We start from the raw sequence: 16,571 nt of genomic DNA on the forward strand, positions 1-16,571 counted from the left end.
GCAACAGTATGAAGGCATCGCACATTTCTCCGCACAAAACACATTTCACGTTCCATGTGATTTTTCTACTTAATTATGGTTACTAGTTTGCTTGACCGAATAAACCATAGAATGATATTAAGGTTGCTAGAACTTGTGATTATCTTTTTGCATATTATACAATGCAAATCATTTCTCTCGAGTCAATCCACTTATACTGACAAATGCATGAATTTTGGTTATTCGGTCCACCGAACAAACCGAACCGATATATTATGGTTAATATGGTTTGGTTTCTAAATTTTGAATGAATATTTCGGTTTCTATTCCTCCAAAACCGAAATTATATAAAACCGAATAAACCGAATCGTATTAACCATATAAACCAAACGCCCAACCCTACCTCGACGGTGGTGACCTGCCGACTGGTGCCTTGGTGGGTGTCCGGCTGGTCCGCCTTGCGATTTCCTTGGTCGGCTGGGATCGGCCGGCTACTGGGCTGGCAACCGGCTTGGCCACAGTCGACTTGTCGGCCGTGTCGACATACACCAAGAGCTTCATGGATGAATTGGCCATGGCGTATTGGTCTACAACGGACATGAGTTGCGCCAAGGTTGTCGGCTCCCGACGTATGAGTTTGTGCTTGAGGAGGGTGCCGTCCCGACACCCGTCGACGAAGTACTGTATGGCCTTTACTTCATGGAGTTCAGTCCACCGCATGAGGTAGTCGTGAAGGAGCTCGTTTGGCCCTTGCACGCATAGAGCAAGCTGGCAAGATCGGCCCGTATGCTTGTAGGTTCCGGTGGAGTTGCGGACGAACGCATCCTCGAAATCCAGCTAGTCGTTGACGCTGCCGTCTGGGAGGCTGTTAAGCTAGGTCTGGGTCGAGCCGAGGAGCATGAGGGACACGTAGCGCACCGCCACACGCTTGTTGCCGACGGCGGTGGTGTAGTCGGTCATCCAGCCTTTTAGCTTGGTCGAACCGTTGTACTTGGCGGTGTCGAGCGCCAAGGTGAAGCCCTTAGGAAACGACTCCTTCAGGATGCATGGCCTGAAGCAGGACGGGAAGGCTTTGCCTTCCTCCTCGATGGCTTGGGACTCAGCGATGTGCTCCAGATGGAAGCATGCATCCTGGTTGTCCAGTTGACGCACGACCACACACTCATATATAGGGCGACGGGAAGGCGGCCGCTCGGCCTCCCGGTCACGGTCCTCGCACCGGTTGCTCGGTACCGGTTGGCGGTCGCCCTGGCCAGCCGGCTCCCTTACGCAACTGTTGATGGGCTGCGGTCTCGTCGACCGTGGCTTCCCGCGCCAACCATCCCGGTCCTGGTCGGTGTTGGTAGGCGAGGATGCCTGATTCTGGTCCCGCAGGTTGGCCAAAGGATGGCGGTGGCCCACCAGGTCATTGTTGGTCCTCGAGCGGGAGCCAGCCGCTTCATAGAGCGAGTAGCTCGGTTGCTCCTGCTGCGCGTTGGCAACCTCCACGAGAGCACGGATCCGCTCGTGCTGGGCCTCAAGGGCCGGGCCCTCGACCCCCCTAGCTCGCCGAGGGCGGCCTACACAACCCTCATGTTATTGATGGGGCTGTCGTAGATGGGGCGGCCGCATGCCATCCCCTGGCCGACGACGCCGCCGCAACGTCGTATTTCCACCAGCTGACTAGGTGCGATGCCAGCCGGCGTGAGACCATGGGCCGCATTGTACTCGCAATAGGCGGCCTCGTACTTGCGTTTGGTCGCGTCCATCGATTCCGGCTCCGAGAGCAGGGCTGGCGGTGGCTATCCAGTTCCGCGGTTGCGGCCGCGGGGTCGGCCACAGCCGGGATGGGCGCAAGCAATGTGTGTATTCCAGCGCGAAGAGGGGTGTGGTACGCGAACGTACCCCCCAGCGAGATGGCAGCCATTACCTCCACACGGGTGCAGATGTTGCCGATGTCGCTGGAGAGGTCATCGTCGGACGACAATAGGTTATCACCGGAAGACGGCAGGTCGTCGCTGCTGAGCACTGATGGCTGTTGTGTATCCCTTGCAACGGCGCGAGAAATAGTTGTGTCGACGGCACCAGGAATCCTTCAGCTGCGGCTACGCCTTAAGGGACTTCCTAGGCAAGTATGCAAAGGATTTCCCCCGTGGCCTTGGAGCCTTGCGTTGGTGTTCCCTCGAAGTGGAAAGGGTGATGTAGCACAGCGACGGTAAGTATTTCCCTCAGTTTGAGAACCGAGGTATCAATCCGGCAGAAGAGTATCTTAAGATCCTGCACAAACACAAAAAGCTTGCAGCCAACGCTATGAAGGGGTTGTCAATCCCTTATAGATTGTTTGCCAAGTGAGAACTGAAAGCAACAAAGTAACAAAGCAAACTAAAAGCGGAGATGTAAACGATGGATGTGAATAGACCCGGGGGCCGTAGTGTTTACTAGTGGCTTCTCTCATGAAAGCAAGTAGACGGTGGGTGAACAAATTACTGTCGAGCAATTGATACAACTGTGCAGAGTCGTGACAATATCTATGCAATGATTATTTCTATAGGCATCACGTCCGAAACAAGTAGACCGATACTTTCTGCATCTACTACTATTACTCGACACGTCGACCGCTATCTAGCATGCATCTAGTGTATTAAGTCCATAAGAATAGAGTAACGCCTTAAGCAAGATGACATGATGTAGAGGGATAATCTCCAACCAATGATAAAAACCCCATCTTTTTACCCTTGATGGCAACTGCTTGATGTGTGCCTTGCTACCCCTACTGTCACCGGGAAAGGTCACCACATGGCAGAACCCAAAACCAAGCACTTCTCCCATTGCAAGAATCATAGATCTAGTTGGCCAAACAAAACCCAAGACTCGGAGAGACTTACAAGGATATCAAATCATGTATATAAGAAATCAGCAAAGACTCAAGTATATATCTTTACCTAATAATAAAGAGGCTATTGCTTCTGTCGGAAAACCCGCCGTAGTGATTTAAAAAAAAAGCCCTCCTGTTTTATGGCGTTCAACCCGCAGTCCATGGTGAGGGGAGAAAAACGATTCGATTTATTCTTTTGTCATCCCTGTGTGCACGTTTGGCTGCAGATCCAGCGGTGTCCCTTCCGATCCGATCGAGAGATGACTCAGGACGACGGCGGTGGGGCTCCGCGAGGCGGGGAATGGAGGGGAAGCGATGGACATCGGTGCGAGCGAGCTGGGTCAGGTCGGGAGCCAAGGGAGGGGTGATGCGTTGGAGCGGCCATCCGCGTTGCCCCAGCCCAGGAATGGGGCGAGCTGTCGCGGTAGGCGTGCGTTCATGGTGAAGCGAGTAGAAGGCCGCGTCGGCCGACTGGTTTGCCGGTGTTGGAGAGGCTCGTGGGAGGGCCTCCTCTGCTCTGCTTCGAGCGCGAGGCAAATGAAGCGCTCGGGCTGCAGAGCTGCGGGGCGGAGCCAAAGGGTGGCGCAGGCACTGGATGGGACTTGGTGCAGGTCTCTCGCGAGATGGGGATGGCGTGGAGGGGGTCCCGACGTCGACGGGTCTTTGACTGTCGGCGCTCGGGCATCGGGCGACCATGGTCGTTTTTCTGCAGAGAAATAGAAGCTTGTGGAGAGGCTCGTATAGAGAAAAGAAGCACGGGAGAGAAAAAAGAGATGGAGGAAGAAGGGAAGGACTGACCGCCGATTAGGGAAGAGAGGAAGGAGTGAGGAAGAAGAGAGGAAGGTTGGCTGCTAATTAGTACTTCTCAAAAGATGGTTCTCGAGGTTCCCTCTCGGCATGAACTCGTACACGAGGAGGTGCTGCTCGTCCTCGAGGTAATATCCAACGAGCCTCACCAGACTGTGGTGCGAAAACTGCCTGAGGTAGTTCATTCAGCCTGCACATCAGAAGTCAAGAACATATATTCAATGATGACATGGGGATTCAGAAGTTTCAGCAACAAATTGGTTTTCAATGTGTATACAAGCAAAGATTCAGAAATTTCAACAACAAATTTATTCTGAATGTGCATACAAGCAAAGATTCAGAAATTTCAGCAACAAATTTATTCTGAATGTGCATACAATAAAAAATTCAGAAAATAATAATTAAGAACAGATGGGTGAAGACTGAACAACCACTCACGGTGGCCCTAGAAGCCTTCCTGGTTGAGCTTCTTGACGGCGATGACCATGCCGGTGAGCTTCTTGACGGCGATGACCATGCCGGTGCCAAGCCGTGCTGACGCGAAGGTGATCTCGTCGACCCATCCCTTGAACACTGAATTGAAGCCGCCCTGTCCAAGCACGCTGTCCGCCCGGAAGTTCCTCGTGGCCGTCTTGAGCTCCTTGAAGGCGAAGCTCTACACACTGGAAGACTGCAGGATCTTGCTCTACGACGTCGGTGGCACCGTCGTGGATGGTGCCCCCTTTCCCCTTCCTTCTCTACGCCACCCTGATCAATCAACCAACCAAATGTTTTGGTCATGGCGAGGACGAGATCATCACAAGAGCAAACGAATAGAAGCAAAATCTGAACTTTGCTGCTGGATTGAGACCACGAGCTTGGAGGAAAGGTGCTTTACGGGCATGTGAGACAAGAAGATTAGTCCAAAAATGAAGGAATGGTCTGTAGTATAAGAGAAGGAAAGGAGTAGCGATGAGATAAGGATGCAGTGGGCGGTCGGTGCTTTTCTTTAATGAAGCGAAAGGAAATTAGTCGTGTACCGGCTAGAAGCTACTCGATGCACGTGTGTCAGCCCTGATTTTTTATTTTCTAAAACTATGTTTCTAAATACAAGTCTTCTTAAAAATATTAATACAGATATATATATAGACATATTTTAAAATACAGTTTTATTCGTTTTGGTTTGTAGTAGTTCAAAAGTGCATATTAAAATCTAAAGACTTATATTTAAAAAATGAGGGAGTACAATAGTTAGTAGAAAGTTGAGATACTTATTTTAAGACTGAGGAAGTATAATAACTAAAAGTGAGTGAAATGTTGAAAAGAAACATTTTTTAATGATAAGATATTTGAAGCTCGCTGATACTTGTTAACCATCAAGATATTCATCAACTCTGGATGTCATCAGTAAGATAGGGAAGAGAGAGTGAGGGATGAACAATAGAGAGAGTGCGATAACGGTACATCTTACTCGCACCATGTTTCGCCACGCACGCCATCTGGAAGGGGGAGCACTACCTTCCGCTCTACTATTTGTCTTGCAGCTCTGTGTACCCTAATCGATCCTCATCGGGGCCCGAGGATAATGTCCGAGGTAGTGGTCATGATGGCGTGGAGGGTGTGCTCCTACTGTTGAAGGCAACGTGTCAACAAAAGAGTGTGAAGCATTATAAATTCTTTATTTTCTGGTCATCATATTTTTAAAGTGGGAAAGCATAAGTACGATAGCGTCTCAGGTAAGAAATCTTTACTACCCGTTGCAATGCACGGGCATATTTACTAGTCATAGATAATCTGATCACAAGTCCACAATTCATCGGATCTCGAAAAACACACCGCCAAAGAAGATTACATCGGATAGATCTCCATGAATATCATGGAGAACTTTGTATTGAAGATCCAAGAGAGAGAAGAAGCCATCTAGCTACTAACTACGGACCCGTAGGTCTGAAGTGAACTACTCACGAGTCATTGGAGGGGAGATGATGATGATGAAGAAGCCCTCCACCTCCAAAGTCCCCTCCGGCAGGGTGCCGGGAAGGGTCTCCAGATGATATCTCGCGGAAACGGAAGCTTGCGGCGGTGGAAAAGTATTTTCGAGGTTCCCCTGATTTTTTGCGGAATATTTGGGAATATATAGGCGCAAGACCTAGGTCAGGGGCGGCCAGGGAGGCCACAAGCCTGCCCACCGCCGCCTCCTCCCCTGGTGGCGGAGTGGGGGCTTGTGGGCTCCCTGGATCCCACCTAGCTTGGCCCAAAAGCCCCCTGGATTTCTTCCGTTCGGGAAAAAATCATTTCGGGGTTTTTCTTCCGTTTGGACTCCGTTCCAAAATCAGATATGAAAAGAGACAAAAACACGGACACTTGGCACTGAATCAATAAGTTAGTCCCAAAAAAGATATAAAAAGGTACATAAAACATACAAAGAAGGCAAGATAACAGCGTGAAACCATAAAAAATTATAGATACGTTTGAGACGTAACAAACATCCCCAAGATTAACTCCTGCTCGTCCTCGAGTAGGGAAGTGATAAGAATGAATTTTTGATGCTTTCATGCTACCTAGCATAGGTGTCTTTGTAATTCCTCACATGTGACGTGAATGTTCAGATCCATTAGATTCAAAACAATAGTTTGCTATTGACGTGGATACAATAATAATTCAAGCAAACTAGCAAAGTAATCATGAACTTTCCAAATAACAAGGCGAAAAGAAAGTTATCACTACAAAAGCATATAGTCTGGCTATGCTCTATCATCATTGCACAACGAATTTAAATCATGCACAACCCCGGTATTGGCCAAGTAATTGTTTCACACCTTTACTTTCTCAAACATTTTCAACCCTCACGCAATACATGAGCGTGAGCCATGGTTATAGCACTATAGATGGTGTGGAATATGGTGGAGGTTGAAAAACAAAAAGGAGAAGATCGTCACATTAACTAGGCATATCAATGTGCTGTGGAGATTCTCATCAATAGATATCAATGTGAATGAGTAGGTATTGCCATACAAATGATGCACTAGAGCTACAAGTATGTGAAAGCTCTTAAAGAAAACTAGTGGGTGTGCATCCAACTTGCTTGCTCACGAAGACCTAAGGCAATTTTGAGGAAGCCTATCATTGGAATATACAAGCCAAGTTATATAATGAGAATTTCCCACTAGCTATATGGTGGTGACAAAACGAGAGACTCTCAATCATGAAGATCATGGCGCTCAAAATGCACAAGTGTGAAAAAAGTGGTAGCATTGTCCCTTCTCTGATTTTCTCTCATTTGTTTTTATTTTGGTGGGCTCTTTGGCCTCTTTTTTATGGCCTTCTTTGGCCTCTTTTATTTCCTCACATGGGACAATGCTCCAATAATGATGATCATCACACTTTCAACTCAAAACTTAGAGCAACTATGACTCTATATGGAATACCTTCGGTAGTGTAGTGTGGCAATGATCTAGCATGGCATAAACATCAATGGAAACATCATGCTAGATATCTTACAATCGTGCAAAGGTAATGTAGATGTGGTGGCACATATCATGGTGGTATTTGCATGGCAATATATCTCGGAATGACTTTGAAAAAGCCATAGTAGGTAGGTATGGTGGCTGTTTTGAGGAAGGCTAATGGTGGGTTTTGTGCACCGGCGAAAGTTGCACGACACTAAGAAGATAGTGATGGTGGAAGGTGAAAGTGCATCTAAACCATGGACTCAACATTAGTCATGAAGAACTCATATACTTGTTGCAAAAGTTTTATTAGTAATCGAAACAAAGAATTCAACGCATACTCCTAGGGGAAGGGTTGGTAGGTATAAACAATCGCGCGATCCCGACCGCCACACAAAGGATGATAATCAATAGACTAATCATGCTCAGATTTCATCACACAGCAGTTCACCATAGGTGCATGCTATGGGAATCACTAACTTCAACACAAGTATTTCTAGATCCACAACACCTTACTAGCATGACTTCAATATTACCATAACCACAACTCAAAACTAATTGAGATGAATCAAACTTCTCTAGCTATTTAATGCACATGAAGGTGGAAGTTTTCGTATCCCTTTGGATAACTACCCCTTTTGAGACTACTTTCAAAGCATAGATCAACTACCAAGCCACGCACCGCCGCGCTCTAATAGATATAAGTGAAGCACATAGAGCAAAAGTATCTAGCTCAAAAGATATAAGTGAAGCACATGTGAGCTGAATTGTCTACCAAAAGATATAAGTGAAGCTCGACAAAATCATGGTGTGTGCATGTCTCTCTCTCTAGGTGTGCAGCAAGGATGATTGTGACACAACAGAAAAAAATAAAAGACTCCTATGATACAAGACGCTCCAAGAAAAACACATAACATGTGGTGAATAAAAATATAGCCCCAAGTAACGTTCCGGTGGATTGAAGACGAGAGAGGGGATGCCTTCCCGGGGCATCCCCAAGATTAGGATTTTACGACATCCTTAAATCTCTTGGGGTTCCTTGGGCATCCCAAAGCTTGAGCTCTTGCCACTCTTTATCTTTTTGTCCATAAGAACTTCACCCAAAACTTGAAAACTTCACAACACGAAACTTAAACAAAAACTCGTGATAATATTAGTACAAGAAAGCAAGCCACCACTTACTTAGGTACTGTAGCAAACTTAAATTCTACTTGTGCTGATGTTGGGTTACTGTACTTTCAATCTTCCATGGCTAATACCCCCCGATACTATCCATAGTTTCATCAAATTAAGCAACCAACACAACAAAAACAGAATCTGTTAACAGCAGACCAGTTTGTAGCAATCTGTATGTTTCGTATACCTCTGGTACTTCAAAAATTCTGAAAACTTACGACAGTCTGAAGAATTTGCGTAGCAATCAGCAGCAAAAATAATCAACTCAAAAGCTCTTATAGAAAAAAAATGAAAATTATTTTCGTGAGCAGAAAGTTTCTCTCTTTCCCATCATGACCAAACGATCATCCTCAAGACTAATCATAACGGTTTTGCTTGGTACAAAAGCAAAAAGAAACACAAAAAAACACAATCATAACAGAATTATGAAAGTGTGGAAAACACAAAACAGAAAGAAAAAGGGTAGATTCGTTGGGTTGCCTCCCAACAAGCGCTTTTGTTTAACGCCCTTAGCTAGGCGAAAATGATGGAATCACGTATAGTCATCTTTGGTGCTCAAACCATAAGTAGCCCTCATCACAGATTCATAAGGCAATCTTATTTTATTTCTAGGAAACTTCTCCATGCCCTTCTTTAAGGGAAATTGAAATCTAATATTCCCTTCCTTCATATCGATGATAGCACCAATAGTCCTTAGGAAAGGTCTACCAAGAATAATGGGACATGAAGGATTGTAATCTATGTCAAGTACAATGAAATCCACGGGTTCATAGTTCTTATTTGCAACAATAAGAACATCATCGATCCTCCCCATGGGTTTCTTGACAGTGGAATCCGCAAGATGCAAATTAAGAGAACACTCTTCAATCTCATGAAAACCAAGAATATCACATAAAGACTTTGGAATCGCGGAAACATTAGCACCCAAATCACACAAAGCATTGCACTCATAGTTTTTGATCTTGATTTTGATAGTAGGTTCCCACTCATCATGAAGTTTTCTAGGTATCGAGACTTCTAGTTCGAGCTTCTCTTCAAGAGATTTCATCATAGCATCTACGATATGCGCGGTAAAGGCTTTGCTTTGGCTATAAGCATGTGGAGAGTTTGCAATGGATTGCATCAAAGAAATGCATTCAAACAAGGAGCAATTATCATAATTGGATTCCTTGAAATCCAAGGTGGGAGTTTCATTATTACCCAAAATATTGACTTCTTCTACTCCACTCTCCACACCATTATCATCAAGATAGGTGGACTCCGAATCATCGGGGCGTTTTTCAACCAAAGTGGATTCATATCCAGCCCCTCCATAAGTAGGTTTCACACGCGAAAACAAAGATTCAAGAGGAGACACACCAAGCACTTTAAGATCTTCGTGATTTGCATCACCAGAACGCACCCTTTTAAACCATTCATGTCTAGTGCGAATTTGGGTGGTTCTTTCTTTGCTCTCATTCATGGAGATACGCATAGCTTTCAAAGTTTCATCCAAGTTGATCTTGGGAGGAGCGCATCTAACTTTCAAAGCGTCAATATCACAAGACATCCTATCAACGCTCTTAGCCAAATCGTCTATTTTGAGTAGTTTTTCCTCTATGGACGCATTGAAAATCTTTTTAGAGTTGATGAACTCCTTGATATTACTCTCTAGATCAGAGGGTAATTTTTTGTGATTTCCATAAGTGTTGTCATAGGAATTGCCATAATTGTTAGAGGAGTTACTAGGAAAAGGCCTAGGAACATAGTTTCCTCTAAAAGCATTGTTGTTGCCAAAATTGTTCGTACCAACAAAATTCACGTCCAAACTAGCGTTGCTACTCTCAATCAAAGAAGATAATGGCATGTCATTAGGATCTACGGTAGCGTTTCTACTAGCAACCAAATTCATCAACTCGTCCATCTTAGCACTAAGCGAGTTAATCTCTTCTATAGCGTGCACCTTTTTGCTAGCAGGCGAACGTTCAGTGTGCCACTGAGAGTAGTTGGTCATCATATTGTCTAGGAGTTTTGTAGCATCTCCTAACGTGATTTCCATGAACGTTCCACCTGAGGAAGAGTCCAAGATATTGCGAGAAGCGAAATTCAAGCCAACGTAAAAGATTTGTATAATCATCCACAAACTCAAGCCATGAGCGGGACAATTTCTAATCATAAGCTTCATCCTCTCCCAAGATTGTGCAACATGTTCATGATCAAGTTGCTTGAAATTCATGATATCGTTACGTAAGGAGATGATCTTAGCCGGCGGAAAATACTTGGATATGTAAGCATCTTTGCACCTATCCCAAGAAACGATACTATTTTTAGGCAAAGAAGAAAAGCAAGTTTTTGCGCGATCTCGCAACGAGAAAGGAAAAAGTTTCAACTTAATCACGTCATTATCCACATCTCTTTTATTTTGCATATCACAAAGCTCAATGAAGGTATTGAGATGGGATGCGGCATCTTCACTAGGAAGGCCAGAGAATTGCTCTTTCATAACAAGATTCAGCAAAGCTGCGTTGATTTCATACGATTCCGCACTAGTGGCGGCAGCAATCGGAGTACTAATAAAATCATTATTATTAGTGCTCGAGAAGTCGCAAAGTTTGGTGTTTTCAGACATGATTTCTTCAACAAACAAACAAGCACAGAAGCAAGCAAGAAACCGGCAAAGGAAAACGGCAAGGGCAAGAGAAAACGACGAAGGAGAAAGGCGAATGAAAATGGCAAATGTGAAGTGGGGGAGAGGAAAACAAGACGCAACTGGCAACAAAAGTAAATGCAAGAGAAGAGTTTGTGAGACCTACTTGGATAGATCTTGATTTCTCCTCCCCGGCAACGATGCCAGAAATACTTCTGATGGCTGTTGTGTATCCCTTGCAACGGCGCCAGAAATAGTTGCGTCGACGGCACCGGGAATCCTTCAGCTGCGGGTACGCCTTAAGGGACTTCCTAGGCAAGTATGCCAAGGATTTCCCCCGTGGCCTTGGAGACTTGCGTTGGTGTTCCGTCGAAGTTGAAAGGGTGATGTAGCACAGCGACGGTAAGTATTTCCCTTAGTTTGAGAACCAAGGTATCAATCCGGCGGAAGAGTATCTCAAGATCCTGCACAAACACAAAAAGCTTGCACCCAATGCTATGAAGGGGTTGTCAATCCCTTATAGATTGTTTGCCAAGTGAGAACTGAAAGCAACAAAGTAACAAAGCAAAGTAAAAGCGGAGATGTAAACGATGGATGTGAATAGACCCAGGGGCCGTAGTGTTTACTAGTGGCTTCTCTCATGAAAGCAAGTAGACGGTGGGTGGACAAATTACTGTCGAGCAATTGATAGAACTGTGCAGAGTCGTGACGATATCTATGCAATGATTATTTCTATAGGCATCACGTCCGAAACAAGTAGACCGATACTTTCTGCATCTACTACTATTACTCCACACGTCGACCGCTATCCAGCATGCATCTAGTGTATTAAGTCCATAAGAACAGAGTAACGCCTTAAGCAAGATGACATGATGTAGAGGGATAATCTCAAACCAGTGATAAAACCCCCATCTTTTTACCATTGATGGCAACTGCTTGATGTGTGCCTTGCTGCCCCTACTGTCATTGGGAAAGGTCACCACATGGCAGAACCCAAAACCAAGCACTTCTCCCATTGCAAGAATCATAGATCTAGGTTGCCAAACAAAACCCAAGACTCGGAGAGACTTACAAGGATATCAAATCATGCATATAAGAAATCAGCAAAGACTCAAATATATATCATAGATAATCTGATCACAAGTCCACAGTTCATCGGATCTCGACAAACAAACCGCCAAAGAAGATTACATCAGATAGATCTCCATGAAGATCATGGAGAACTTTGTATTGAAGATCCAAGAGAGAGAAGAAGCCATCTAGCTACTAACTACGGACCTGTAGGTCTGAAGTGAACTACTCACGAGTCATTGGAGGGGCGATGATGATGATGAAGAAGCCCTTCACCTTCAAAGTCCCCTCTGGTAGGGTGCCGGGAAGGGTCTCCAGATGAGATCTCGCGGAAACGGAAGCTTGCGGCAGCGGAAAAGTATTTTCGAGGCTCCCCTGATTTTTTGTGGAATATTTGGGAATATATAGGCGCAAGACCTAGGTCAGGGGGCGGCCAGGGAGGCCACAAGCCTGCCCACTGCCGCCTCCCCCTGGTGGCGGAGTGGGGGCTTGTGGTCTCCCTGGAGCCCACCTGGCTTGGCCCAAAAGCCCCCTGGACTTCTTCCGTTCGGGAAAAAATCATTTCGGGGTTTTTCTTCCGTTTGGACTCCGTTCCAAAATCAGATCTGAAAAGAGTCAAAAACTCGGAGAAAACAGGAACTGGCACTTGGCACTGAATCAATAAGTTAGTCCCAAAAAAGATATAAAAAGGTACATAAAACATACAAAGAAGGCAAGATAACAGCGTGAAACCATCAAAAATTATAGATACGTTTGAGACGTATCAAGCACCTCATCGGGGTACTCGTGAGAGACGACGGCGACATAGACGCTGTGGGACACGAAGGCGAGGATGGGGCCGTTGTCGGGGAAGTATGCGTCCTCGATGCGGTGGGCGTTGCCATTGACACAATCGAGCGCGCCGTAGCGCACGACCAAGCCATGTGCTATGCGCTCGCCAGAAGGGGTGAAGTGTCCCGCTGAGAACATTAATCCGGCCGGTGTCGCTGCCCGCCCCATGTTGGGCGCCAACTGTCGTGGTATTTTCACGGCAGATGCACAGGGTGTCTTAGATCGTGGTTTGAGGCCAATGGAAACTGACGGTGTCTGGGAACGTGTGATGGCGCGAGACACATGACGCCTATCTATCTAGGTTCAGAGCCCTCCAGTGAGGTAAAAACCCTAGTCCTGCCGGTGTGACTATATGAGATCACAATACAGTGGTGCTCGTTGAGCTGCTCGTAAGGAGGGAGGCGAAGCTCTCGCTGCCTCGATGGTGTGTGTCTAAGGATTCGCTAGTTGCTCCCCCCTCTCTCAGGGGACTGGGGTTGGGCTTTATAGTGCACCCAAATGTATACAATAATGGGTACAAATGGTGTGCGGGGCCCAGCTGCCAGCCTCTCCGGGTAGCCGTGGGTCCCTTCGGCTGTCGGGTCTTGTCCGACATGGGTCCCACCGGACGTGTGCCGTAGCGGATAATGTGCCGGCCGCTAGGGAGTTGGTAGGGGTAGGCCCTAGCTATAGGTCCGCCTCGCCTGGTCAGTCTCGGGCGTGACTGGTGGCGTTGTAGCCATGCGAAGCCTTGCATCATGACGCCTGTAGCCGCGCCAGGCCTGTCCATGCGCACTGTAGCCATGCGTGCCCCTGCAGTTAGGGTATGGTCTTGTACGTCGTACGTCAGTATGGCCGGAAGGAGGCACTGACCCGCCGGCTGCTGTGAGCCGGCCCATCGTGCACTAGCCAGGTGGGCCGTCTGTGGCCAACCGGTCGAGGGCGCCCAGGGGAGGGTCAAACACCACTAGTCGGCCCACCACACAGTGGCTAGGTGAGCCGCGTGTAGCTAGCCGACCAGTAGGGGGCCCAGCTGGCCCGGATGTCTTCGAGAGGGATTCCCTACGCTTTGGTATATCCAGGGGCCGTATCCCCGTCAATGAGGGAGTACCCACTCATCACTAGGATTATATGATCAACAACAAATAAATACCCATCACATGATTTCATGCAAAATATGTTACTAATGGGAGTTTTTATCTGAGTAACATAACCATGCATCCATTCATCGCAACAACCAATCACACACTTAAGACAAATCGTGGTTCAAGATGCTCGCCTTTGGTATGAATAAGGGTGGTGTGCACCCCAAAAATCTTGAAAGAGTTCTTCCCTCCAAATTGTCCTATTTTTGAAAATACCGGAATTAAAACACATTCCTAAGAACGTGTATCAAAGTTGTTTTAATTTTTTTGAAATAAATAATAGAATAAACTAGGTGAAATTTGAGAAACAACAGAAAAAAAATCAACTCATTTGGAGTTGTAGTTTAAAAGTTATAAGAAGTCAAAGTTTGGTCAAAAATATGTTTTTAAATAAAAGAGAGAAGAAAACGTTTTTGACCACAAATAAATTTTCGGGAAAGGGAAAATGCACTCCAGAGAACACACCTTTCTAAAGCGAAAACACACCCTGGGATCTGCGCCATCGAGGCCGAGGTTGACCCGCCAACAGGTGGAACCCACCTATTGGGTTCGTCTTCTCCCCCCTCGCGCGCACGGGCACAGTGAAGGGCCGACGCCGACGGCGATTGCGGGTGCTAGGAAGCACCATTCCTAGAGCTGGGCACACCGGCGTGCTCAGGGGGAAGGGCCTCATCTTGTGGGGGCATGGGAGTCGTCGGAGAGCTCGGGAGTGAGCACACCTCCAACCATTGCGGAAGGGAGGCTCCGACGCACTGGCTTCTGCCTACGTTTCGCTACCGATGAGATTTGGCTTTGGGGATGGAACCTAGGGACCGTGGTTGAGATAATGGTGGCCAAGGTGGAGCGGGAGGGGTTCAGGATTGCTTGAATTCGACCGGACGTTGGCGACGGCGATGCCGCTGCATGTGAGCATCGCGGATGGCTCCGGTAAATTGGGGTGTTCGAAAGCTAGGTGCGGGTCCAGGGAGGAGGATGGGGTGCTCACAGAGCTTGGGGGCCTCCTTATATAGGCACTCGACCTCGGTTCGTCGGAGGCCGAGGATAAGATCAACGAAGATAGTCTCTGGCAATGGGCATGGAAGCAGAGCTAGCTGGCAGGGTTGCAGGGGCTCGCAGACGAACTGCATGCTGCTCTAGGGGTGAGCTGGAGAGCGGGGAGGGGCTGGGCGACGCTTGTCATGGCCGAGGCGGACGCAGACGCCGGCTAGCCGCCAAGCGACGTACGACAGGGGAGACATTCTGTCGGGGTTGGGCTCGATGCGGCGTGACTCTGCGGCTAGCATAGGGGCACATGCACGGGGTTTTTGCGGACGCGGCGGCTCGATAGAGCGGTATGAAAAACGTGCACTCTGGCCGCGCCAATAACACGCACGCCAGGTACTCGACATAATGTCTGGCACGGCTAAAGGTCTCCAATGCTCTTCAAACCTACCAGGCTTAGGTCAAGGGTTAAAACAAGCCTCCTAGTTATGATGGTTAGGAGAGGGGACCAACTTCATAATGCAAAAGAAAAACCATGCCAAATCTCGCCATGAACTATAGGTGTTTGCTGAAATGTTACCACCATCACACCTCGATATGCCCTCACTAATTACTCTCATCGCCATGAGATATCAGTTTCACAGTCACATATTAACCATGACAAACATTTCTCCAAAGTTGTCTAGACCCACATGGCATACGTGGCATGAGGCAGTACCCACTCATCACTAGGATTGTATGCTCAACAACAAATAAATACGCATCACATGCTTTCATGCAAAATATGTTACTACGGGAAGTTTTTATGTGAGAAACATAACCATGCATCCATTCATCGCAACAAGCAATCACACACTTAAGAAAAATCGGTGTTCAAGATGCTTTCCTTTTGTATGAAGAAGGGTGGTGTGCACCCGAAAAATCATGAAAGAGTTCTTCCCTCCAAATTTTCCTATTTTTAAAAATACCGAAATCAAAACACATTCCTAAAAAAGTGTATAAAAGTTGTTTGAATTTTTTTGAAATAAATATGACAATTAACTAGATGAAATTTGAGAAACAACAGAAAAAATATCAACTCATTTGGAGTTGTAGTTTAAAAGTTATAAATAGTCAAAAATTGGTAAAAATTGTTTTTAATAAAACACGGAAGAAAACGTTTTCGACAACAAATACTTTTTCGGGAGAAGGAATACGCACTCAAGAGCACACGCCTCTCTAAAGTGAAATCGCACCAGGGGATCTGGCCATTAGGGCCGAGGCTGGCCCACCGACAGGTGGAACCCACCTGTCGGGTTCGTCTTCTTCCCCTCACGCGCATGGCCAGAGGGGACGGCTAGTGCTGATGGTGAGTGATGGCTCTAGGAAACACCATTCCCGGAGCTGGGCACACCGACGTGCTCAGGGGGCAGGGCCTCATCCTCTGGGGGCACAAGAGTGGTCGGAGAGCTCAGGATTGATCACACCTCCGACCATGGCGGAAGGGAGGCTCCGGCACTTACGTATGCCTACGGTTCGTTACCAATATGATTTTTCATAGAGGATGGATCCTAGGAGCCGTGGTTGAGCCAATGGTGGTTAAGGTGGAGAGGGAGGGGCCCGAGATTGCTAGAATTTGACCGGATGTTGGCGATGGCAGCCGGGGGTGAGCAGAGCAGCTGGCTCTGGGCAAATTGGGGCATTGGGAAGCTAAC

General features: G+C 47.0%; 1 pseudogene; it reads right to left on the reverse strand.

Annotated features, from left to right (window-relative positions):
* Window positions 1-3,684: 3,684 nt before the first annotated feature.
* On the reverse strand, window positions 3,685-12,940 carry LOC123396358 (annotated as a pseudogene).
* Between the last annotated feature and the right edge of the window lie 3,631 nt (window positions 12,941-16,571).

This window comes from Hordeum vulgare, chromosome 5H, assembly GCF_904849725.1.
Source record: "Hordeum vulgare subsp. vulgare chromosome 5H, MorexV3_pseudomolecules_assembly, whole genome shotgun sequence".
Classification (NCBI taxonomy): domain Eukaryota; kingdom Viridiplantae; phylum Streptophyta; class Magnoliopsida; order Poales; family Poaceae; genus Hordeum; species Hordeum vulgare.